General features: G+C 44.5%; 1 pseudogene; it reads left to right on the top strand.

Annotated features, from left to right (window-relative positions):
- Positions 1-74: 74 nt before the first annotated feature.
- Positions 75-8,656, top strand: LOC138803523 (cold shock domain-containing protein E1 pseudogene; annotated as a pseudogene).
- The last annotated feature ends 17,674 nt before the right edge of the window (positions 8,657-26,330 follow it).

Raw genomic sequence — 26,330 nt, 5'->3', positions numbered from 1 at the left:
TGGAGGCGGGGCGGGGGAGGGCCGGCGCTGACGCCTGTACACCCCGCGGAAGTTCCTGGGAGCTCGCGGCACGCATGCGCGGAGCTTCCCGTCAGCCATTGCGCTGTGCGGGTCTCCCGGCGCCGGAAATCTTAGGACAGTCTGGTGTCTACAAAGAAGGGTTTGAGTTTCAGCGGCACCTGACCTGTCCCTTGCAGCGCTTTATCCAGCGTACCTTTCTTTCCTTCCTTCAGCAGTGCCTTAGGTGTCTTTGTCACCGGACACAGGTGAGGTTTAGGGAAGCTACCCTTTAAATATAGGAACTCTTCACTTAGGGTCCTTGACTTCCAGCGCAGAGTAAGAATTTCTGGACATCACAATGGTAAGAAAACTTGGCAGAGCTTTATTAAGTAAACAAGCAAGGAGACAGACGAGCAGACAAAAAAAGCAGGCAAACAGAAGGGCAGAGGCACACTCTAGCAGAGTATGGGTGCTCTCATAGGGAGACACACACACACACAAGGAGACACCTAGAGAGACAAACAGCTCCTTGGGCTGTTGGGTATTTATAGGGTTAAGGCAGGAGATCTGGCTTTAAGTTATACAAAGCCAGGTGCTTTGTCTTTGCTTTAACGACACCTGGTGTTATTCTCTGAGTTTCCCGGTAAGAATGCATCCTGCCATAAAACAGTTCGTTATCCTCATGGGGCTTGAACTCTGGGCCTGGGCGCTGTCCCTCAGCTCTTCAGCTCAAGGCGAGCGCTCCACCACTTGAGCCACAGCACCACTTCCGGTTTTCTGGTGGTTTATTGGAGATAAGAGTCTCACAGTCTTTCCTGCCCGGGCTGGCTTTGAACCGCAATCTTCAGATCTCAGTCTCCTGAGTAGCTAGGATTACAGGCGTGAGCCACCAGCACCCAGCCAGATCCTTATCCTTGAAACAGGTAGACACCCTGTTGTCTGCATTTTGGGGCATCCTGTCAGGCAGTTGTGAATTCTTGCATCCCTTAGGAAAGAATGCCTCTCTGAAGCAATGATAGCATTTATAAGTTTTTAGATACCATATGGTGATGGTGGTCATCATCGTGGGGCCTAAACTCTGGGCATGGGCACTGTCCCTGAGCTCTTCAGCTCAAGGTGAGTGCTCTACCACTTGAGCCATAGCATCCCTTCCAGTTTTCTGGTGGTTAATTGGAGATAAAGAGTCATGGACTTTTCTGCTTGGGTTGGCTTTGAACCATGATCTTAGATCTCAGCCTCCTGAGTAGGATTACAGGTGTGAGCCACTGGTGCTTGGCTTTAGATACCATATTTCTGAGTTGCCTACATGAGGCCTCAGTTTCCTTAAGTTATCCTGCTTCATTTCCCCCAAAATGACTTTTGTTCCCTTAATCTTTTTTTTGGGGGGGGGGGTCCGGTCGTGGGGCCTGAACTCTGGGCCTGGGCGCTGTCCCTCAGCAGTTCAGCTCAAGGCTAGCACTCTACCACTTGAGCCACAGTGCCACTTCCGGCTTTTTTCTTATGTGGTGCTGAGGAATCTAACCCAGGGCCTCGAGCATGCAAGGCAAGTGCTCTACCACTGAGCCACCTTCCCAGCCCTGTTCCCTTAATCTTTTTTTTTTTTTTTTTTTTTTTTTTTTGGGTCCGGTCGTGGGGCCTGAACTCTGGGCCTGGGCACTGTCCCTCAGGCTCTTCAGCTCAAGGCTAGTGCTCTTCCACTTGAGCCACAGCGCCACTTCCGGCTTTTTCTTATGTGGTGCTCAGGAATCGAACCCAGGGCCTCGAGCATGCAAGGCAAGTGCTCTACCACTGAGCCAACTTCCCAGCCCTGTTCCCTTAATCTTAAGGGAAGTATGTGAACAAATATCTCCTGTATTTGCTGTTAGCTGACCGTGCCTCATTTTTCCTAGTCTATCCGGCTTCACCTTCTGTGTACTTCACCATCTATTTGGGCCTGAAAATAGGAACTATAGTTCCTGCCTTCACAAAATTTGCTGGTCAAGACTGGAAGTAAAGTTTTGCCAGTCCTGGGGCTTGAACTCAGGGCATCAACACTATCCCTGAGCTGCTTCTGCTCAAAGCTCACCCTCTGTCACTAAGCCATATTCCCAACTATTAGACCAATGAGCTTCCCATAGTTTAGCACACTCCTTCCCCTCTCTACAACTTATCATGCTTCTTTCCTAGGCAACACTAGGCCTATTTAGTAAAGGCAGTAAATAATCAGCCTCCAACCCCCTCTACCTTGGGACAGCTACCAACATATAAGGCAACAAGAGCCCCTTAGAGTGACCTTCAGATCTGGGCAGCTGCAAGGCTCCTTATCTGCTACTAGGGCAGCAGCCATAAATCCTAGATCACCAAGATGAAGTCCCTGGTCTTCATGTCCATTCCAGGGTTTCTGCCTCTTAGGTTATATAGGTCACCTTAGACAACAGCTGGCACTTCTCACTTCTCTCTTGTGAGAAGAGGTCTTGCCAGCCCCTTTCCTGGTAATAAACCTTTCTTTGTTCTTTTACCTAGATCTCTGCATGGTTTTCTAGTAAAGTCTGATATACTCTACCACCAACCATTTATTTTTTTGGTCGGTTGTGGGGCCTGAACGCTGGGTCTGGGCGCTGTCCCTCAGCTCTTCAACTGTATACTAGTGCTCTACCACTTGAGCCTCAGCCCCACTTCTGGCTTTTTCTGCTTATGTGGTGCTGAGGAATCGAACCTGAGGGCCTCATGCATGCAAGACAAGCATTCTACCACTGAGCCACTTTCCCAGCCCTATAAGTATATTTTTATAGATGTAATGTGTGTAAGCCCAGTGAGCTCCATTCCCATAGCTTAGGATGCTCCTTTCCTAGGCAACATTAAGCCCATTTAGTAAAGGCAATAAATAATCAGCCTCCAACCTCCTCACCCCTTTACCTTGGGATGATACTCCTCTCAGGCAGCTACCACCATAAAAGGCAACAAGAGCCCCTTAGAGTGACCTTCAGGTCTGGGCAGCTACAGGGCTCCTTATCTACTACTTGGGCGGCAGCCATAAATCCTAGCCTGCCATGATGAAGCCACTGGTCCTCACGTCCATATCAGGGTCTTTACCGTCTAGCCCCTCCTAGACTTCTAGGTTATATAGTCACCTTGGACAATAGCTGGCACTTCTCACTTCTCTCTTGTGAGAGTGGGTCTTACTGGTCCCTTTAATGGGTCTGCTGGTCCCTTTATTGGCAATAAACCTTTCCTTTGTTTTTTGTACTTGGATGTCTGCTTGGTTTTCTGGCAAAGTCTAATATACTGTAACAATGTGCTTATTAGCACAGTACCTGGCTTAGAATAATTCTGTTCCAGAAATGTTTCTTGTCTTGCTTGTCATTGCATGAAAGTCTGTATCTCTCAGCATACTGTGATCACTGTGACCCTTGGAAGTGGCCTGGCACCGGTGGCTCACATCTGTAATCCTAGCTATTCAGGAGGCTGAGATCTGAGGATCACAGTTCAAAGCCAGCCTGGGCAGGAAAATCCATGAGACTCTTCTCTCCAATTAATCACCAGAAAACCAGAAGTGGCATTGTGGCTCAGGTGGTAGAGCACTAGCCTTCAGCTGAAGAGCTGAGGGACAGTGCCCATGCCCAGAATTCAAGCCCCAGGACTGACAAAAAAAAAAAAAGAATACAGAAGTGCATTGAGAGTATAGCTCAGTAGAGTACTTGTCTAGCATGTGAAAAATCCTGGGTTCAGTTCCCAATTCCACAATACAAAAAACAAAAGAAAGTATGGGTAAATGAGGTGGTTGAGCTCTATAATCCCAGCTATTTGGGAGGTGTAGATTAGGAGAATCATGGTTTGAGGCTAACCCATGCAAAAAGTTAGTGAGACTCCCATCTTAAACAACAAAGTCAATGTTATGACATACACCTGTGTTCTCAGCTATGTAGGAGATCTTGGTAGGAGGATTGAGGTCAGGCCTGGCCCATGGTAAATCCTGGAGGCCCCCCTGAAAACTAAATCAGAAAAGGGTGGGTTTCCAGTGGTAGAAGGCTTGCCTATCAAGTGAAAGGCCCTAAGGTTTTTTTGGTTTTGTTTTTTAATGTTTTTTTATTGTAAAAATACTGTATAGAGAGGTTACAGTTACATGAGTAAGGTACTGAGTACTTTTCCTATTGAGCATGATTACCCCCTCCTTTGTTTTTAAGGCCCTAAGTTTAAACTTCAGTAACACACACATATGCAAAGACACACAAACACACATATACTTCTGAGAGCTCAGAGATGATATAAGATAACCAAGTCAAGCACTCAGACCGACTAAAAGTAATGCTTTTAATCATTTTTTCAGTTGAATTTCTTTGAAATGAAATCACTTGAACAGTAGAGGACAACAGAGAGTTGGTAAAAGGGAAAAGAGGCTGAGCCAAGTATGAAATGCTGGTCCCTGGGATTGAACTGTACCTGAACTTCTTTTTCCTCAAGGCTAGCATTCTACCACTTGAGTCATAGCACCACTTTCAGACTTTTCTGAGTAGTTTATTGGAAATAAAAGTCTCATGGATTTTCCTGCCCAGCTGGCTTTGAAACAGGATCCTCCTCAGACCTCAGCCTCCTGAGTAGCTAAGATTATAGGTGTGAGTAACCAGTACCTGGATTGTCCCTGAAGTTTTTTGCTCAAGGCTAGCACCCTACTACTTAAGCCACAGCTCCACTTGCAACTTTTTGCTTGTTAATTGGAGGTAAGAGTCTCATGGACTTTCCTGCCTAGACTGGCTTCAAACTGTGATCCTCAGATCTTAGTCTCCTGAGTAGCTAGGATTACAGGTATAAGCCACCAGCACCTGGCTGAAGTCATACTTTAAAAAGAAATTTTAGATCTTTGAAAGGGCAGTCTCTGAGCCTGGTACCAGTGGCTCATACTTGTAATCCTAGCTACTCAGATTTGAGGATCACAGTTCAAAGCCAGCCCTGGCAGGAAAGTCTATGAGACTCTTATCTTCAATTAATCACAGAAAAAAAACAGAAGTGGTGTTATAGCTCAAGTGGTAGAGTGCTAACCTTGAGCAAAAGGAGCTTAGGGACAGCACCCAGGCCTAGAGTTCAAGGCCTAGGGCTGGAAAAAAAAAAAAAAAGAAAAGGGGCAGACTTCTCCTCTTCTCCCCTTCCTCCTCTTTGTCTCCCAATACTCTTCTTCCTTCTCCCCTCCAACTCCCTCCCCCCCATTTTTTGATTGGTTGTGCGGCTTGAACTCTACTTTTCACTCATTCCACAGATATTCTGAGTGCTCAATAATGAATAGGGCTTAAGGGATGCAATTTTGAAAAGTTCAAGAACATGCTCTTTGAAAAGGAAAGACACTGGTTAATAAACATCTACAATGTTTATAAGATATTTTCCTTTTGTACTGAACAGTGCTGCTCCTGGCAGTGCTGTTATGCCAGTGCTGGAGAGAGGTATGACCTTTTGAGGATGAAGTATAACAGAACAGACTTTACCACCTCTAATTGCTCCTTTAAGTTCAGATCAGGCAAGGAACAAACCTCTTATCAACCAACAAGACCAAAGGATTATATATTAAATTGAAGATCAACACTAAATCTAAAACACAAAGTTTGTGTCTACTCAACAGCTTTGAAAGAACACTCCACAATGCTGTTAGTAGTTTTAGTAGTTTTTTTTTTTCAGTGCTGTACTGTGAGATTTCTTGGTGCAACAATAGTTGTATTTTTTTGTTTGTTTTTGTTGGTTATGAGGCTTGAACTTTGGGCCTGGGTGCTGGCCCTGAGCTCTTTAGCTGAAGGCTAACCCTCTACCACTTAAGCCACAGTGCCACTTCTGGTTTTCTGGTGGTTAACTGGAGATAAGAGTTCCATGGACTTTCCTGTCCAGAACCATGATCCTCAGATCTCAGCCTCCTGAGTAGCTAGGATTACAGGTGTAAGCCACTGGTGCCCAGCAATAGTTGTATTCTTTTTTTTTTTTTTTTTTTGGGTCCGGTCGTGGGGCCTGAACTCTGGGCCTGGGCGCTGTCCCTCAGCTCTTCAGCTCAAGGCTAGCGCTCTACCACTATGAGCCACAGCGCCACTTCCGGCTTTTTTCTTTTTGCTTATGTGGTGCTGAGGAATCGAACCCAGGGCCTCGAGCATGCAAGGCAAGCGCTCTACCACTGAGCCACCTTCCCAGCCCAATAGTTGTATTCTTTATTGGCTTCGTAGATCATTTTATTTTTCTAGTGTGTGCACACATGTGCATCCGCACTATTCCTGGAGCTTGAATTCAGGGCCTGAGCACTGTCCTAGAGCTTTGGTACTTAAGGCTAGTGCACTACCACTTTAGCCACAGTTCGACTACTGGCTTTTTGGTGATTAATTGGAAATCAGAATCTCACACTTTTCTTCCTAGACTGGCTTTAACTCCTCAAATCTCAGCTTCCTGAGTAGCTAGAATTAAACCTGTTGAGCCACTGACTCGTGGCACTATTTTTTTTCTTTTTTGCCAGTCCTGGGGCTTGAACTCAGGGTCTGGGTGCTGTCCCTGAGCTTATTTTGCTCAAGGCTAGCACTCTACCACTTGAGCCACAGCACCACTTCCAGCCTTTTCTGTTTATATAGTACTGAGAAATCGAACCCAAGGCTTCATGCATGTTAAGCATGCACTCCACTGCTAAGCCACATTCCCAGCCTTTTTTTTTTTAATACTAACAGCTTTTATCCTTTAAAACTTGTGCTGAAAAAGAAGAGCAATCAGCATAAAAGTTCTATCAAATATATTTCAGTTCACCAGTGAAGCTGAAGAAATGGGTATGATTGCTAGCATGAGAGATGGTTTTGGTTTCATCAAATGTGTGGTTTGTGGTTCTTGTAGGTTCTTCCACTTCAGTGAAATTCTAGATGAGAACTAGCTCCATATTGCAGATAAAATAAAGTCTCCTCTGGTCCTGATATGTTCTCTGCCCAAAGAAACCATCCTGTTAAGCACATCCCCGTGGTATGGTTTCATTCCATTCCCTTTTAGATCATTGTTTCTGAGCACTATGGAAAACAAAGCTACTTTTCCCATCCTAAAACCACTAGCCCAAATAGAGCCAAAAGGAGGGGATGGTATTACTACTGCTTGCTGCTTATGATGATTATATAAGTAAAACTGGCAGTTGCTTTTCAAGCCAGAGATGTGGAAGGAACTATTTCTCCTCAAATAAGATTGAGTTTATTTTCTGGATAGAGGATTACAATTTATGAGCAACTTCTAAGTCATAATTCCAGTTTCAAAAGGTTCTTGGGTTATGTGGCAACTTAGAAACATAATTTTGGATTCATCCACTCAGCCAATCATGATAAGGAAATCATTTTCCATTATAGTGAGTTCTCTGGTGATGTGGATAGCTTGAAACTGGGTATCCGAGTCACATACAGCTTTTCCATAAGCAAAGGCAATAGAGTCAGTGCTGAAAAAATAAAGTTCACTCAGTGAATGACATTACTCAGGAAGTTGATCCTACTGCTTACCTCTTGAGGGTTGTTGATGTAGCCCAGACTGGATATCAAGGAATTATTTGAGATTATAGAGAATGTGGGAGGGGAGGGTAAGAAAGGTGATATCTATGCCTTAGGCATAATAGGGATGACCAGAAAAGGGGATGGCCTGCAGAAAGGTGAGCGTCACATTCTACTGTCTCCTAGGCCACAACAGACTATGACTACATTCACCCTACATTGGGCCCTGGAGGACTGTGTGAGATCAGTTTGGCTTCATTAACTAGGAAGTAGGATCAGAATAGGAAAAACATTTCCATGTGAAATATTATCTATGTGAAAAAAAATTTAGGATAGCACTGAGCTACAGGCAGAAGACAAGGTGGGGTTCTCAGTGATTCTAAACATACATTGAGCTCAAGGTCCTGAATTAAAGCTCCACTTCCAGTAAGTTCACACACACACACACACAGTGTTTTTGTTTTGTTTGTTTTTTGTTGGTTCTGGAGCTTGAACTCGGCCTGGGCACTGTCCCTCAGCTATTCAGCTCAAGGCAAGCACTCAGCCACTTAAGCAACAGAGCTACTTCCGGTTTTCTGGTGGTTAATTGCAGATAAAAGTCTCACCGGCTTTTCCTGCCCCGGCTGGCTTTGAACCAGGATCCTCAGATCTCAGTCTCCTAAAGTAGCTAGGCTTACAGTCATGAGCCACTGGCGCCTGGCTGCAGCGTTTTTTACCTAGAAATTCAACTTCCCTGAATGTATCACTTACACACACATGCACACACACTGTGTTTTTCACCTAGAAATTCAACTTCCCTGAATATATCATACTTTTGCACAAGTACTATTTGCTATAGATTTTGTTGTTGCACTGTTGGTGGTCTTAAAATAGAACAAGTTCCATGATAGTGAATTAGTGAATTCACAATAGTGAAATAGTGAATGTCTACAATGTAGATACTAAAAAGAATCAGAGCAAGGCCCAGGTGGCTCATGCCTATGATCATAACTACTCAGGAAGCTGAGATCTGAGAATCACATTTCAAAACCAAACAGCAGGAAAGCCCATGAGACTCTTAATATCCAGTTACCACCAAAAATCCAGATGTGGAACTGTAGCTCAAGTGGTAGAGTGCTAGCTTTGAGCAAACATCCCTTGGGGAGAGCATCCAAGCCCTGAGTTCAAGCCTAGGAATGGCAAAAAAGAAAAAAGAAAGAGAAAGAGACAGAGAGGAGGGAGGGAGGAAGGGAGGGAAGAACGGAAGGAAGGAAGAAGGAAGAGAGCTGGGAATGTGGCTTAGTGGTAGAGTACATGCCTAACATGCGTGAAATCCTGGGTTTGATTCCACAGTACCACATACACAGAAAATGCCAGAAGTGGTGCTGTGGCTCAAGTAGTAGAGTGCTAGCCTTGAGCAAAAAGAAGCTCAGGGACAGTGCCCAGGCCCTGAGTTCAAGCCCCAGGACTGGGGAAAGAAAGAAAGAAATAGAAGGAAGGAAGGGAAGGAAAGAAAGGAGGGAGGGGGAGAGAGAGAGGTTTGAATGTATTGTTTTGTGGGGGGGGTTGTTTTTTTTGGGGGGGGTCCGGTCATGGGGCCTGAACTCTGGGCCTGGGCACTGTCCCTCAGCTCTTCAGCTCAAGGCTAGCACTCTACCACTTGAGCCACAGCATCACTTTTGGCTTTTTTCTTTTTGCTTATGTGGTGCTGAGGAATCGAACCCAGGGCCTCATGCATGCAAGGCAAGCGCTCTACCACTGAGCCACCTTCCCAGCCCTGTTTTGTGGGGGGTTTTTGTCAGTGGTGGGACTTGACCTCTGGGCCTGGGCACTGTCCCTCAGCTCTTCAGCTCAAGGCTAGCGCTCTACCACTTGAGCCACAGTGCCACTTCCAGTTTTCTGGTGGTTTATTGGAGATAAGAGTCTCACAGACTTTCCTGCCCAAATTGGCTTTGAATCATGATCCTCAGATCTCAGCCTCCTGAGTAGGATTACATGTGTGAGACACTGGTGCCTGGCTGAATGTATTATTGTATGGTATAATTTAGTTTTAAAATTGAATTATTTAAAAATTAAAATTTTAGCCATACATGGTAATATGAGCCTGTAATTCTATCTCCCCTGGAGGCTGAGGGTCAAGGATTGCTTGAACTCAGGAAGTCCAAGACAGAGTGGAAAAGGCAGGAAGACATCTTAAAAAAAAAAAAAAAAAAAAGGCTGGGAAGGTGGCTCAGTGGTAGAGTGCTTGCCTTGCATGCATGAGGTCCTGGGTTCCATTCCTCAGCACCACATAAGCAAAAAGAAAAAAGCCAGAAGTGGCGCTGTGGCTCAAGTGGTAGAGTGCTAGCCTTGAGCTGAAGAGCTGAGGGACAGAGCCCAGGCCGAGTTCAGGCCCCACAACCGGACCAAAAAAAAAAAAAAAATCACATTTAATTCCATTTTGAAAATAAAATAAAGATTAAACTTTGTGAGCTGGACATTTAACCCAGTGATGGATTGCTTGCTTAGCATGTACAAGGCCCTGTATTCAACTTCTAGTATTGAAAATAAAAGGTTAAACTTGAGGTAAATATACTAAACTGTAAACAGCTTAAAAGTGTGCAGGTCATGGGCTGGGAAGGTGGCTCAGTGGTAGAGCGCTTGCCTTGCATGCATGAGGCCCTGGGTTCAATTCCTCAGCACCACATAAGCAAAAAGAAAAAAGCCGGAAGTGGTGCTGTGGCTCAAGTGGTAGAGCGCTAGCCTTGAGCTGAAGAGCTGAGGGACAGCGCCCAGGCCCAGAGTTCAGGCCCCACAACTGGACCAAAAAAAAAAAAAAAAAAAAGTGTGCAGGTCAGAAACAAAGGAAAAGTACTCTTAACACCGGAGCCACAGTGCCACTTCTGGCTTTTTCTGTGTATGTGATACTGAGAAATCGAACCCAGGGCTTCATGCATGCTAGGTATGCACTCTACCACTAAGCCGCATACCCAGCCCTCATGTATTATTTTTGTAAAATAAGAACAGTACCTTTTAAAGACAAATATTTTTCTAGACGTGTCCATTGTCATATTGGCTCTTTCAGAACAGGTTATTAGTATTTCCATTTTTAAAAGAAGATGCAAAGAAATAAAGTGATTTTCTCAAGGTCACACCGAGGTCTAAGAAAGCATTCCCAGGCAGCAAGCTAACAGGACCCACCCCTTGCAGAGAAACAGGACCAATCATGTTTGCGGTGAGATCACTTTAAAGGCCTGGGATTGGTGCTCTGAGCTGCCTTTCCCGGAAGCTGGTGCTGCTCCCGGAGGAAGCTGGGCACTGGCTGGCCCTGGGGCTTACTCAGGGTCCTGCCCATCTCCCAAGCTCTGGCAAATCTCCCGAGAATCTTCAGCATTCAGTGAGTTAGAGGTGCAGGAGACCCTTCCTGCTCTGGCCAGTCGCCGGAGCCTGCACCCCTCCCTCACGGCACCACTCCCCCCTCACCCCAGACTAAGGGTGTAACAGCTGCCACCCCTGCCCAGACGGATCCGCACAGGGATGCTTGCTTGCACAGCGCATAATCCTTACATGACCTGCCTGGCCTGGATCCAGTGCAGAGCCAGAAACTGGGCTCACTACAACCTCTGCTCCTCTGCCTTGCTTGTCAATGAGGCTGTGCACTGCGCTGTAAACTGGAAATTCTCCCGCTTCTCAAAGGAGAGGAAGGATGATAGGAAAGGGGGAGAGGGGGATTGCCCCAGGGCACGCAAGAAGTTAGTGACAAGACCCAAAGTCTCCCCTCAGGGCAGCAAGTTGGGTGCTATCCATTTCAACTTAATCTTCAGCTCATATTGGGCAATCTTCTACCTTGCTCAGTTTCAGCAGGGGATGATAGGGCCTTTGTTAATTTGCTGTGGGATCTTGGAAACTGTGTTACTTTTCTGGCTTCGTTTTTTTCCCCCCTCATCTGCTAGAGAACACGAATCTCCACTTTGGCCTTATTTGGGGGGGGCGCTGGTTTTTAAAGTGTGAATGAGCACCATCAGAATCATCTGGTAAATTGTTAGGAATGAAAATCCCTCAATCTACAGAATTATATGTTCTTGGGGCTGGGAAGGTAGCTCAGCGGTAGAGTGCATGCCTTGCAAGCATGAGGCCCTGGGTTCGATTCCTCAGCACCACATAAACAGAAAAATCCGGAAGTGGCACTGTGGCTCCAGTGGTAGAGCACTAGCCTTGAGCTGAAGAGCTGAGGGACAGCGCCCAGACCCAGAGTTCAGGCCCCATGACCGGTAAAAAAAAAACAAAAACAGAATTATATGTTCTTGGTGTGGGGACCTCACACACACTCCTGCATAATTATGGTGCATGCATTTGAGAACCAGGGATAGACCCAGAGTCCCTCGGTTGACACCATCAGACAATCTTGGATTCTAAAAGCACTTTGGTTCTACCTTTTACTGTTGGGAGGCCTCAAGGAGAACTTTTTACCAACATAATCCTTAGTTTACATTCATGTGAAACAGAGGTAAAAGTCATATTTATCTAACAAGCTTGTTTATTCATTTGACAACAAGATTTTAATGCCAGCCAGGAGTGATGATATTCATCTATAATTCCAATTCTTGAGATGTTGAAGCAGAAGGACATGTTGGACTATGTAGCTAGAACCTATTGAAAGAAAAGGAAGGAAGGACGGAAGCAAGGAAGGAAGGGAAAAGCGAGGAAAAAAAATAATCTGGGACGGGGCTGGGAAGGTAGTTCAGCGGTAGAGTGCATGCCTTGCAAGCATGAGGCCCTGGGTTCGATTCCTCAGCACCACATAAATAGAAAAAGCAGGAAGTGGCGCTGTGGCTCCAGTAGTAGAGTGCTAGGCTTGAGCCAAAGAGCTGAGGGACAGTGCCAAGGTCCAGAGTTCAGGCCCCATGACCGACAAAAACAACAACAACAAAACCCTTAGCTTTTTCACTCAAGAGTCAAGCCTCAGTACACACACAAAAAAAGAATAATGTCTACCATGTTCTAGGTTCTAAGGTTACACCAGTAAAGAAGATTCTCTGCACACTATAGTGAAGTTGAGGATTAATTAAAATAATTATGACTAAAATGCATGAAGTTTAGTTCAATGCTGCCCATATTAAGCACTCAGTAAATGGCATTGTTATTCATGGGAAAAGAGTTTATAAACAGAAAAACCGTTGAATTAGACTAAGTTATAATTTTTCCTTGTGCTAACAGCTCAAGTGTAAGCCACAAGCTCTAATAGCCTTCTTCCCTATATTTGTATATTTTATTCTTTTCAGTTAAGAGTTCAGTATTCACATCCTTAGCAGTCATACGTTGTGACTTCATCTAAAATATAGTTGCTAAATCAATGAGTGAACACTTCAATTATAAAACATGAGAATATGTTTCAGGAGACATGGGTTCTAATTCTATTCTGCCAGTTCTATACTCTTTGACTCTTTCCCTTTTCAGATACCCAGTCTCCTGTAAAATAGGACTCATATTCCCTTCCCCACTCCAAAGTTTTAGAAATAGCTCTGGATGTTGGGGTGTCACATAGGAACAAGACCAACTCCAAAGGAACTCAGCAGGGCAAAGTTTACTTCTGCAGAGGGTGTGCCATCAGCCAAAAGGCTGGCAAGTAAGCATACAGCCTGCTCTGTTTTTATCCTTAACCCAGCAGGCCCTGCCCCTCTGCTCATATTGGCTGAGCTCAAGTTCACAATCTGCAAAAGGATGTGGTCCAATTAACAGGATACAACTAAAATTCTAGGAGCTTCTAACAAGTTGTCTTAATTAAAGTGCTCAGGAAAAGGATGTATGTAACCCAAACATAATCAACAAGTGCCAAAGCACTTGGCCAAAGCAGGAACCCTTCAGAAAAACAATTCTCTCAAGATTAACAGAAAGGAAGCAAACTACTTTGGTAGTTTTTCTAACATAGTTAGGAAAATACAGATCAACCTTAATACCTGAGTCTTAAAGGTATTTTGCATAACTCAAATTGTGTTGTCTCTTTATCTTACTTCTTGCAAATGGGTATTGGGATGTACTGCTGAAAGCAGTAAAGGAGATAGGGCCTTACTTGTGTGTGGCTTGTTCTCCCTTTCTCAGTATATCTCTTTGTAATCCTCAAAATACTGTAAAAAATAAATAAAATACTATTTCTAGCCAGATAATTTGTGGAACTTACACACTGAAAGGACTCTAAAGCCTTGCTCTCAAAATGCAGCATAGGTATCATTTGAGAAATGGAGAATCTTGGGTCCCCAATCCAAACCTATCAAACTAAAATGAGAAAATCAGAATTTACATTTTAACAAGGCTTCCAGCTGACTTGACAGGTGAGAAAGTATGAGAAAATCAGACTCCTGAGACACATGCATTGAAAAAAAAAATTGAAAATGATCATCTCCTTCATTTTATAGCACACCAGGCCTGACAAATTGGTTTTCTGAAAGGCAGAGCAAGCTCTGTTGCCACTATTTGGAAATCAAAGGCTCCACAAGACACATACTCAGCATCCCTGCCATCCCTCCACTGGAGACCACATCACTGGATACTTCCCCACCTATACAATATGAACCAACCATTCCAAATGACTCCTCTTCTCTGAACTACTCAGGCTTTCTCTGAAGGCTACCCTATTACTTCCCTCCAGCCTCAGCTTAAGCTGTACCACCCTTGACCTCAATCCTTACCTAAGATGCCTTCCTAATCTTCACTGACCCTGGGCAGAGGTTAGCCAACTAAGACTTCCTCTTCCTGAGACATTAAGATAACTTCCTGTTTTTTTTTTGGGGGGGGAGGTCTGATCGTGGGGCCTGAACTCTGGGCCTGGGCACTGTCCCTCAGCTCTTTAACTCAAGGCTAGCGCTCTACCACTTGAGCCACAGTGCCACTTCCAGCTTTTTTCTTTTTGCTTATGTGGTGCTGAGGAATTGTATCCAGGGCCTCATGCATGCAAGGCAAGCACTCTAGCACTGAGCCACCTTCCCAGCCCAACTTCCTGTTTTTTGTTTGTTTGTTTGTTTTTGTCAGTCATGGGGCCTGAACTCTGGGTCTTCTCACTGTCCCTCACCTCTTCAGCTCAAGGCTAGAGCTCTGCCACTTGAGCCATAGCTCTACTTCCAGCTTTTTCTGCTTATGTGGTGCTGAGGAATGGAACCCAGGGCCTCATGCATGCAAGGCAAGCACTCTAGCATTGAGCCACCTTCCCAGCCCCCTTCCTGTTTTTCATTACTTATTTAGCTAGTACTGAGATTTTAAAGTCATAACCTAGGTGCTCTCCCTTAAATTTTTCACCCAAGGCTGATATTCTACCACATGAGCCACAGTGCCACTTCCTGCTTTTTCTGTTTATATGGTGCTGAGGATACAAACCCAGGGCTTCATGCATGCCAGGCAAGCCCTCTAACACTAAGCCATATTACCAGCCCTACAGTACCTATTTTATCAGACTATGAACTCATTAAGGAAAGGAATCAGCTGAGCACCCAATAACTCACGCCTATAATCCTAACTGCTCAGGAGGCTGAGATCTGAGGATCATGGCCAGCATGGACAGGAAAGTCCATGAGACTCTTCAATAAGCCACTCAGAAAACCAGAAGTGGTGCTGTGGCTCAAATGGTAGAGCACTCACCTTGAGCAAAAGTAGCTCAGGGATGGCACCCAAGCCCTGAGTTGGAGCCTCTGGACTGGCCAAAAAGAAAAAAAAAGGAACCAGGTCTGATTTATTTGTTCCCCAGATTACAACTCTGGGCTGAGATTTAGTGCCTTCTAAAAATGTTCACAAGGATTTAAACTATGATTTCTATTTCTGAAGCCTTTCACTTGTAATTAGGAACGGATATAAGAGCTCAGAGCATGTGCATAAATGAGTAAATTAATATGCCTTCTAAATGTAACCAAATGCTGATGGTCAGAAAAAAAAAAGCTCTTGTGCCAGAAGAGAATTTGTAACCAAATGTCATATAGCATGAAAGATGAACTATCAGCTGTTTACCTTTATCAGTAATCTGCCCCCAGCCTGCCTTCCCAGCTTCATCTCTTTCCTTATCCATGCACACTATTTGTAGACCCTAGGAACATCATCTGGTTTCATGCTCCAGTGCCTTCACATAAATGGTTCTCTATACATAGGATGCTCTTCCTTCCTTTCCTAATTGAAGTAATTCTTATTTGTCCTTCAAAATCCAGGTCAAGCTTGCAGTAACTCTGTAAAGAAACCTGTTCTGATCACCACCCCCACCCCAACCTGGGTAGAATGCCTAGGTCTATAATAGGCTCTTTTTATTTTATTTTTTATATTTTTGTTAACATACATTAGTTTACTGGAGGGCTTAATTTCCATACATGCATACATTGTATCTCACCCCCATCACTTTTTTTCTCTTACCCCTCTCCCTACTTTTTTTTTTTTTTTTGGTCGGTCATGGGGCTTGAACTCTGGGCCTTGGCACTGTCCCTCAGCTCTTCAGCTCAAGGCTAGAGCTCTACCACTTGAGCTACAGCGCCACTTCTGGTTTTCTGGTGGTTTATTGGAGATAGGAGTCTCACGGTCTCTCCTGCCCGGGCTGGCTTTGAACCGCGATCCTCAGATCTCAGCCTCCTGAGTAGCTAGGATTACAGGTGTGAGCCACCAGCACCCCGCTCTCCCTACTTCTTAAAAGAATTCTACAGGCTTCATTTCATTATTCCATTTTCTTCTTTCTTTGAATTTTTTTTCTTCCTTAATCTGTCTATGTTGCCCTGGTTGTTGTCCAACTCCTGTGTTCTATCAAACCTCCATCTCAACCATCCAAGCAGATGGGACTATTGGATCACACTACCACACCAGCCTACCAATATGTCTTTTTTGTGTGTGTGTCGGTCGTGGGGCTTGAACTCTGGGCTTTGGCGCTGTCCCTGCACTCTTTAGCTCAAGGCAAGCTCTCTACCACTTGAGCCACAGCATCACTTCCAGCTTTCTAGTGGTTTATTAGAGATAAAGAGTCTCACAGAGTTTCCTTCCCCGGGCTGGCTTTGAACCATGATCCTCAGATCTCAGCCTCCTGAGTAGCTAGGATTACAGGTGTGAGCCACCATTGCCCAGCACAATATGTCTTTTTTGGAGAACTAATCATATTTCTTTTTTCCATTGTTTTTTTTTGGGGGGGGGTCTGGTCGTGGGGCCTGAACTCTGGGCCTGGGCACTGTCCCTCAGCTCTTCAGCTCAAGGCTAGCGCTCTACCACTTGAGCCACAGCGCCACTTCCGGCTTTTTTTCTCTTTGCATATGTGGTGCTGGGGAATCAAACCCAGGGCCTCATGCATGCAAGGCAAGGCTCTACCACTGAGCCACCTTCCCAGCCCTCTCTTTTTCTTTTGTGGGGGTTGGTGCTGAGCTTTGAACTCAGGGCCAGGGTACACTCTCTCAGCTTTTTTTTGGTAAAGGCTGGTGCTCTACCACTTGAGACACACCTCCACCACTTTTTTGTGGTTAATTGTAGATAAGATTATGACATACTTTTCTGCCCAGGCTGGCTTCCCTTCCTGTCTCTTTCTTTCCCTTCCTTGTTTAAGATTTGTCTGATGCTGTGGATCCAACCCACATGCTAGGCAAGTGCTCTATTACTGAGCTGCATCAACAGCCCCAGATGGGCATGCTTCTAAAGAAGACTGTGGTCTATTGCCTCACCAATAAAATAATTATCTGAAAAGGATGGTGTCTGGCCCATAGCAAATACTGAGAAACAAAAAGGTAATTCAGTATTTATAGTTGATGAGATGGAATAGACTGAGATTAAGAGGTAAAATATTAACATTACTCTCTGTGTGTGTGGTGTTTTTGTCCTGGGGCTTGAACTCAGGGTCTGGGCACTGTCCGTGTGTGTGTGTGTGTGTGTGTGTGTGTGTGTGTGTGTGTGTGTGGTGTGTGTGTGTGGTGTTTTTGTCCTGGGGCTTGAACTCAGGGTCTGGGCACTGTCCGTGTGTGTGTGTGTGTGTGTGTGTGTGTGTGTGTGTGTGTGTGTGTGTGTGTGTGTGTGTGTGTGTGTGTGTGTGTGTGTGTGTGTGTGTGTGTGTGTGTGTGTGTGGTGTTTTTGTCCTGGGGCTTGAACTCAGGGTCTGGGCACTGTCCGTGTGTGTGTGTGTGTGTGTGTGTGCGCGTGTGTGTGTGTGTGTGTGTGTGTGTGTGTGGTGTTTTTTTCCTGGGGCTTGAACTCAGGGTCTGGGCACTATGTGTGTGTGTGTGTGTGTGTGTGTGTGTATGTGTGTGTGTGTGGTGTTTTTGTCCTGGGGCTTGAACTCAGGGTCTGGGCACTGTCCCTGAGCTTTTTTGCTCAAGGCTAGCATTCAACTAATTGAGCCACAGCTCTACTTCTAGCTTTTTTTTTTTTTTTTTTTTGGGTACGGTCGTGGGGCCTGACCTCAGGGCCTGGGCACTGTCCCTCAGCTCTTCAGCTCAAGGCTAGCGCTCTACCACTTGAGCCACAGCGCCACTTCCAGCTTTTTTTCTTTTTGCTTATGTGGTGCTGGGGAATCGAGCCCAGGGCCTCAGGCATATGCAAGGCAAGCACTCTACCACTGAGCCACTTTCCCAGCCCCACTTCCAGCTTTTTTTGATCCTTAATCAGAGATAAGAGTCTTACAGGAGAGAAAAACTGTGAGAAAACTAGGGAAGAGCTGGGCACTGGTAGCTCACACCTGTAATCCTAGTTACTCAGAGGCTGAGATCTGAGGATCGTGGTTCAAAGCCAGTCTGGGCAGCAAAGTCTGTGAGACTCTTATCTCCACTAAACCACCAGAAAACCAGTATTGGCACTGTGGCTCAAGTGGTAGAGTGCCAACCTTGAGCTGGAGAGCTGAGGGACAGCACCCAGGCCCAGAATTCAAACCTCATGACCGATTAAAAAAAAAAAAAAAAACAAGGGAAGAGGTGACACTGTTCAGAAGATATGTACTCATTACCTGACTTACATAACTGCAGCCCCCGGGGCTGGGAAGGTGGCTCAGCGGTAGAGCGCTTGTCCTGCATGCCTGAGGCCCTGGGTTCGATTCCTCAGCACCACATAAGCAAAAAGAAAAAAAGCCGGAAGTGGCGCTGTGGCTCAAGTGGTAGAGCGCTAGCCTTGAGCTGAAGAGCTGAGGGACAGTGCCCAGGCCCAGAGTTCAGGCCCCATGACCGGACCCAAACAAAACAAAACAAAAAAACGTAACTGCAGCCCCTCTGTATATCACCTATACAAAAAAAACAGTCTCACATGCTTTCCTGCCCGAGCAGCTTTGAACCTTGTTCCTTAGATCTCAACCTCTGGAGTAGCTAGGATTATAGGCCTGAGCCACTGGCATCCAACTAGAATGTATTAGCCTTTCAACTATTATGCACTCTTGTTTTTCTACCTATGGCTATTGGTTTTTTTTGGTCTGTCGTGGGGCTTGAACTCTGAGCTTAGGCTCTACTGCTTGAGCCACAGCGCCACTTGTGGTTTTCTAGTGGTTTACTGGAGATAAGAGTCTCACAGACTTTCCTGCTCGGGCTGGCTTTGAACCGCTATCCTCAGATCTCAGCCTCCTGAGTAGCTAGGATTACGTGCGTGAGCCACCAGCACCCGGCTGCCTATGGCTATTTTAATATGCCTAAAGAGGCAAGCTGGTTTTGCTTTCTGAGAAATTGGAAGAAATTCTTAGTACTTGAGCCAGAGGGCACTTGGAGGACACTGGCATCATATGAAATAAATTCCTTCCAGTCAGGCTATGTTCTAGGTTTTGAAGATGAATATAAATCAAATCCAGCTCTCAAGCTGCTCACAGCCTAAAGGAAAAAGAAACAAAAAGGACAATACAATACAGTGAAATCCATAGCAGGATGGCCATAAAGGATGATTAAATGAATTATACAGGGAATGATCAGGAAAAGTCTTCCAAAAGAGACATGAATCTAGTATTAAAAGGCAAGTGGAAAGCATATTTAAAGAAAGCAAGACCAAGTTTATTGGCAGAGGGAATGCCATGAGCAAATGCACAGAGCCCTGAAATAGCATTGTATATTCTAAGAACTATGAGTAATTCAGTTACAGCTTTGGTGGCAGGGCAGAGCTGTAAGACATGGAGTGAAGGTGTTGATAATCAAGTGTTAGAATTTGAGTTGGAAATGTCCCCCACAGGCTCAAATGTCATTGAATGTTTGGTTCCCAGCGGGTAGTGTTACTTGGGAAGGTTCTTGAACCCTCAGGAGGTAGAACCCAATGGGAGGAAAAAGGTCGCTGATATCCTCTCCTTCGCTTTGCTTTCTGTCTACCAGGAGTTCACAATCTCCTTCTCATCTATCTCTGGGTGATAAAGAGGCCAGGGCAGGGGGCACAGAATGGAGGGACAAAGGGTGAACAAATGTAGCAGTTGTACTCACTGGACAACATGTTGAAAATGAAATATAATCCAGGCACCAGTGGTTCACATCTGTAATCCTAGCTATTCAGGAGCTGAGATCTGAGGATTGCAGTTGAAGCCAGCCCTGGCAGGAAAAGCCTCAAGACTCTTATCTCCAATTAACTACCAGAAAACTTGAAGTGGCCCTGTAGCTTAAAGTGGTAGAGTGCTAGCCTTCAGTAAAAAAGCTCAGGGACAGTGTCCAGGTCCTGAGTTCAAACCCCATGACCTACAAAATACAAGAACTACATAACTTTTTTTTTGGGGGGGGGGGGCAGGGTCCAGTCGTGGGGCCTGAACTCTGGGCCTGGGCGCTGTCCCTCAGCTCTTCAGCTTAAGGCTAGCGCTCTACCACTTGAGCCACAGCGCCACTTCCGGCCCTGACTTCAAGCCCCAGGACTTGCAAAAAATAAATAAACAAATAGAACAGAATAACCATATGACACAGTGGTTTTGCTTCTTGTCCAAGAGAAATGAAAATAAACATTTGTACTCATAGTATTATTCATAATCTCCAAAAAAGTAAACATAATACAAATGCCAATCATATACATAATATGTAGCTGTAAAAAGGAATTCAATCCTGATAAAAGCCTTGAAAATATAATGCAGAGTGGAAAGAGTCAGACACACACAAAAAATTACATGTTATATGATTACATTTCTATTAAATGTCCAAAGTAGGCAAATCCACAGAAATAGAGTAGATTTGTGGTTACCAGAGGCTGGGGAGTAATAAGAGTCACTGCTGCTAAAGCGCTAGCCTTGAGCTGAAGAGCTGAGGGACAGCGCTCAGGGCCAGAGTTCAAACCCTATGACTGACCAAAAAAAAAAAAAAAAATCACTGCTTTTAAATATGGGTTTCTGAAGGTAGTAGTAATAATTGTATGATTTTGTAAATATCAGCAAAAGCCACTGAATGATACATTTTAAAAGAATGAGATTTGCTGGGCTCTGGTAGCTCATGCCTGTAATCTTAAACTACTCAGGCAGCTGAGATCTGAGGATCATGGTTCAAAGCCAGCCCAGGCTGGAAAAGTCCATGAAACTCATATCTCCAATAAATCACCAAAAAGCTGCTAGTGGAGGAATAGCTCGGCAAAAAGCTCGGGGACAGTGCCCAGGCCCTGAGTTTAAGTTCCAGAATGGGAACATGCACACGGGTGCGTGCACAAACACACACACACACACACATATACACAAAGGATGCAATTTATTACTTGTGGCAGAGTGGCCAGTAAAAAGGTTGCAGCAATACTCTGTCAGGCTTCAAGTAGTGGAAACTTATTCATCCCTGGAGACTCACAACAAGACTATGAATTCTGAGGTCAGCTGACTTGTGAAGGTTTCTTTCTCTGCGACTGCATTTTCTCATTGTTAGAAATGGCTCTGGATGTTGGGGTGTTGTGTAGGAACAAGGACATCAACTTGACAGGAGCTCACAATGCAAAGTTCACTTCTGCAGAAGGTTAGCCTAAAAACCTGGCAAGCAATCACACAGAACAGGCAAGTTTCTCCCTTTTTGTCCCTAACTCAGCAGGCCCTGCCCCTCTGCTCAGATTGGCAAAGCTCAGGTTCACAAACTGCATAAAGATGTGTCTTAATTAACAGGATGTAACTAAAATTCAAAGAGCTTCTAACAGGACATTTTACTTAAAGAGCAGCAGGAAAAGGATATAACTAAAATGTAATCAACAAGGGCTAAGCCTCCAGGCCAAAGCAGGAACTTTTCAGAAAAACAGTCGTCACAAGATTGATAGACAACCTACTTTCATAGGAAAGATCTGCCAAATGCAACAATAGCACCTTTTCTCAGCAACAAAGAACTGTTATGGGACTGGCTGATAAGTTTTTTTTTTTTAAATAAAGTCAAATCAAAACAAACACCCCCCAAAACAAAAACTGGTGGCAGGCCCATACCTGTAATTGCAGTTTTTAGGAGGCCAGTAGATTCAGAGTTTGAGGCCAGCCTGGGCTCAATCCAAGACCTTGTCTTAAACAAATGAAACTTCAACAAGAAGGGGGATATAGTTCAGTGGTAAAGTGCTGTGTAGCATGCCCAAGACCTTGAGTTTGATTCCCAGGAGGGAGTGACCTCAAGAACAAAAACTTCTTATCCTATACATGGCTGATACTTTATATGATTTAAAACAGCAACAAACAACAAAGTAACTATCTGCTATGACTCTGAAAAGGATTGCTGTTTTTCAGTTCTGGTAAACCCTGTGCTACGCCTATGCCTAATTCAGCAGAGAATAGTCCAGCCCACAAACTACAGGCATTCTTTAAATAGATGGTGTTTGCTGGAAACTTCTGTGTCTTGTGTTCTGTGAGTTGTTGGGACTAACTAGGATTACCGGCCTGAGCCATAGTACCCACCGAGCAAGAGAGTATTTAAAAGCCTTTCTTTTTGGCTTTTTTTTCGGTTGTGGGGCCTGAACTCTGGGTCTGGGTGCTGTCTCTTCAGCTCAAGGCTAGTGCTTTACTCCTTGAGCCACAGCACCACTTACAGCTTTTTTCGCTTATGTGGTGTTGAGGACCTCATGCATGCAAGGCAAGCACTCTACCACTGAGCTACCTTCCCAGCCCTTTTTTTTTTTTTTTTTTTGAGACTGGTTTGCTAAGTAGCTGGAGCTAGCCTTCATAAGTTGGCAGTAGAAGTTGAAATTTCATCATCCTGTTAGTTTGTGTTCTTTATTAAATAGTTAAGGAATGGGCTGGAAATGTGGCTTAGTGGTAGAATGCTTGCCTATACATGAAGCCCTGGGTTTGATTCCTCAGTACCACATAAACAGAAAAAGCTAGAAGTGGCACTGTGACTCAAGTGGTAGAATGCTAGCCTTGAGCAAAAGAAGCTCAGGGACAGAGCCCAGGCCCTAAATTAAAGCCTGAAGACTGGCAAAAAAAAAAAGTTAAGGAAGAGTTCATTTATTTTTAATTGAGTTTTTTTCCCTCTATCATTGAATTTATGTCAAAGATCTACTTCTGCTAAATGCTTCCTTATAAAATTGAGTTTCTGTGTTAATCAAAACAAAGCAGAGCTTTCAAAAACAAAAAAAAAGTTTAATAGTTCCCACACATTTTATTTGTATTTTTGAAATATGAATTGCCAGGAAGAAATTATGAATTGTTATTAAGAATTGTTATGAAGAGGGGGCTGGGAAGGTGGCTCAGTGGTAGAGCACTTGCCTTGCATGCCTGAGGCCCTGGGTTCGATTCCTCAGCACCACATAAGTAAAAAGAAAAAAGCTGGAAGTGGCGCTGTGGCTCAAGTGGTAGAGTGCTAGCCCTGAGCTGAAGAGCTGAGGGACAGCGCCCAGGCCCAGAGTTCAGTCCCTACGACCGACCAAAAGCAATTGTGTGTGTGTGTATATATATATATGGGACAGCGCCCAGGCCCAGAGTTCAGGCCCCACGACCAAACCACCCCAAAAAAAGAATTGTTATGAAGAATATATATATATACACACACACACAATTGTTTTTGGTCGGTCATAGGGACTGAACTCTGGGCCTGGGCACTGTCCCTCAGCTTTTCAGCTCAGGGCTAGAGCACTCTACCACTTGAGCCACCTTCCCATCCTTGAGGTCTTCAGCTCAAGGCTAGGGCTCTACCACTCAAGCCACAGCGCCACTTTCTGACTTTTTTCTGTTTATGTGGTGTTGAGGAATCAAACCTAGGGCCACATGCATGTGAGGCAAGCACTCTACCACTGAGCCACCTTCCCAGCCCCAAGAATTATATTTGTTAGAGTATTTGCAGTTAAAAAAAAAAAAAACCCAGAAACATTTGGTTACAGAGTTCAAGCCCCACTAACTGACAAAAAAAAAAAAAAAAGTTCAAGTCACCAGTAAGCTGTCCAAAAGATGTAGGGGTAAAGATGTAGTTCAGTGGTTGAGTGCTTGCCTAACATGTGCAAGGCAAATCCCAGTAACACAAATAACAACAACAACAATAATAATAAAATTATTCCAACTTACACTCCCAATAATAAAATGAAAATATTTGGAAAAAAAAGAACATATATGGTAAATATCACCTCTTTCTTATTACACATCTTATCAGTTACATGGCTTTCTGTTTGAAACTAAATTCTTATTTTTCTTTTGATTAAGAGAATATTTTATTTTAAAAAAAATATATTTTTTAGGTTGGTTGTAGAGCTTGAATTCAGGGCCTGGGTGCTGTCCCTCAGCTCTTTAGCTCAAGGCTAGTTTTCTACCACATGAACCAAAGCGTCACTTCCAGTCTTCTGGTGGTAAATTGGAGATCAGAGTCTCACAGACTTTCCTGCCTAGGCTGGCTTTGAACTGTGATCCTCAGACCTCAGACTCCTGAGTAGCTAGGATTACAGGCATGAGCCACTGGTTCCTGGCTTAAGAGAAAGTATTTTTTTTTAATTTTTTGTGCCAGTACTGGGGCTTGAACTCAGGACCTTGGCTGTTTTTTAGGTTTCTTTCTTTCTTTTCTTTCTTTCTTTCTTTCTTTCTTTCTTTCTTTCTTTCTTTCTTTCTTTCTTTCTTTCTTTCTTTCTTTCTTTCTTGTTTTTTGGTCAATCCTAGGACTTGAACTCTGGGCCTGGGTCCCTCAGCTCTTCAGCTCAAGGCAAGCACTCTATCACTTTAGCCACAGCACCATTTCTGGTTTTCTGAGTGGTTTATTGGAGTTAAGAGTCTCAAGGAAGCCGGCACAGGTGGCTCAGGCCTGTAATCCTGGCTACTCAGGAGGGAGATCTGAGGATCCAGGTTCAAAGCCAGCCCAAGCAGGAAAGTCTGTGAAACTCTTATCTCCAATAAACCACCAGAAAACCGGAAGTGGCACTGTAGCTCAAGTGATAGAGCACCCGCCTTGAGCTGAAGAGCTGAGGGACAGTGCCCAGGCCCAGAGTTCAAGCCCCATGTCCAACAAAAAAAAAAAAAAAAAAAAAAAGAGGGAGTTTCTTGCTCATCTGGCTTTGAACTGCAATCCTCAGATCTCAGCCTCCTTAGTAGCCAGGATTACATGCCTGAGCCACTGGCACCTGGCATTTTATCTTCTTTTTCTCAAAACTAATGTTCTCCCATTTGGGCTACAGCTCCGCTTCTGGCCTCTCTGTCTGTTACCCCCACATACACCCACATCCACACCCACTCTCTCTCTTTCTTTGTGATTATTAATTAGCCATTAGAGATCCACAGACTTTTCTGTCCAGGCTAGCTTTGGACCACAGTGCTCAGATCTCAGCCTCCTGAATAGCTAGGATTATAAGCCTGAGCCATCAGCACCGAGCAATAGAGAGTACTCTTTTATTTTTATTTTATGGCTTTTTTTTTTTTAGACAGTCTTTTTATGAAGCTGAGGTGGGCCTTGAACTGGTGATTTTCCTGCTTCTAATAGGCTTATAAGCATGTCCACCATACCTGGCTTCTGGCTTCTGTTTCTCTTTGTATCAGTTCAAGTCTCCTGTTCGATTTATCTTTTTTTTTTTTTTTTTGTCTGTCATGGAGCTTGAATTCTGGGCCTGGGCACTGTCCCTCAGCTCTTTAGCTCAAGGCTAACCACTTTTAGTTTTTTGGTGGTTTACTGGAGTCACACTCTCCCAGACTTTCCTTGCCAGGGCTGGCTTTGAACTTCAATCCTCAGATCTCAGGCTCCTGAATAGCTAGGATTACAGGCGTGAGCCACCAGCACCTGGTTTCCTTTACATTTTTTTTTTTTTTTTTGTGGTACTAACTTATGTGTGTGTGTGTGTGTGTGTATATATATATATATATTTTTTTCCCCCCTTTTTTGTCGGCATGGGGCTTGAACTCTGGGCTTGGTCACTGTCCCTGTGCTCTTCAGCTCAAGGCGAGCACTCTACCGCTTGAGCCACAGTGTCACTTCCAGTTTTCTAGTGTTTTTTATTGGAGATTCGAGTCTCATGGACTTTCTTGCCCGGGCTGGCTTTGAACCTCGATCCTCAGATCTCAGCCTGCTGAGTAGCTAGGATTACAGGTGTGAGCCTTCGGCGCCTGGCTTAACTTATGTATATTAACATAACCATTATCCATTTTCCTAAGATATGAAATGCAAATATATGTATAATGTCATTTGTCATCTGATTCTATTGAATTTTGCCTTACATACATTTTTTTTCTACATAGCTGAATGTATCTGTCTTCTTTTTTATGTTAAGTTTTATTTTGTATTTAAAAAGATCTTCTCCACTTTGAGATTATTTTTAAAAAACTCCCATCGGAGCCGGGCGCTGGTGGCTCACGCCTGTAATCCTAGCTACTCAGGAGGCTGAGATCTGAGGATCGCGGTTCAAAGCCAGCCCGGGCAGGAGAGACCGTGAGACTCCTATCTCCAATAAAACCACCAGAAAACCGAAAGTGGCGCTGTAGCTCAAGTGGTAGAGCGCTCGCCTTGAGCTGAAGAGCTAAGGGACAACGCCCAGGCCCAGAGTTCAAGCCCCACGACCGACCAAAAAAAAAAAAAAAAAAAAAAAACTTCTCCCATGATTCCTTCCAGTATATTTATTTTGTTGCTTTTTTTCCCCCTA

The sequence above is a fragment of the Dipodomys merriami genome, unplaced genomic scaffold, assembly GCF_024711535.1.
Source record: "Dipodomys merriami isolate MVZ:Mamm:240054 unplaced genomic scaffold, mDipMer1.0.p SCAF_34, whole genome shotgun sequence".
Lineage (NCBI taxonomy): Eukaryota > Metazoa > Chordata > Mammalia > Rodentia > Heteromyidae > Dipodomys > Dipodomys merriami.
The sequence above is the reverse complement of the archived record's forward strand: the minus strand, read 5'-3'. Positions and strand labels throughout refer to the sequence as shown.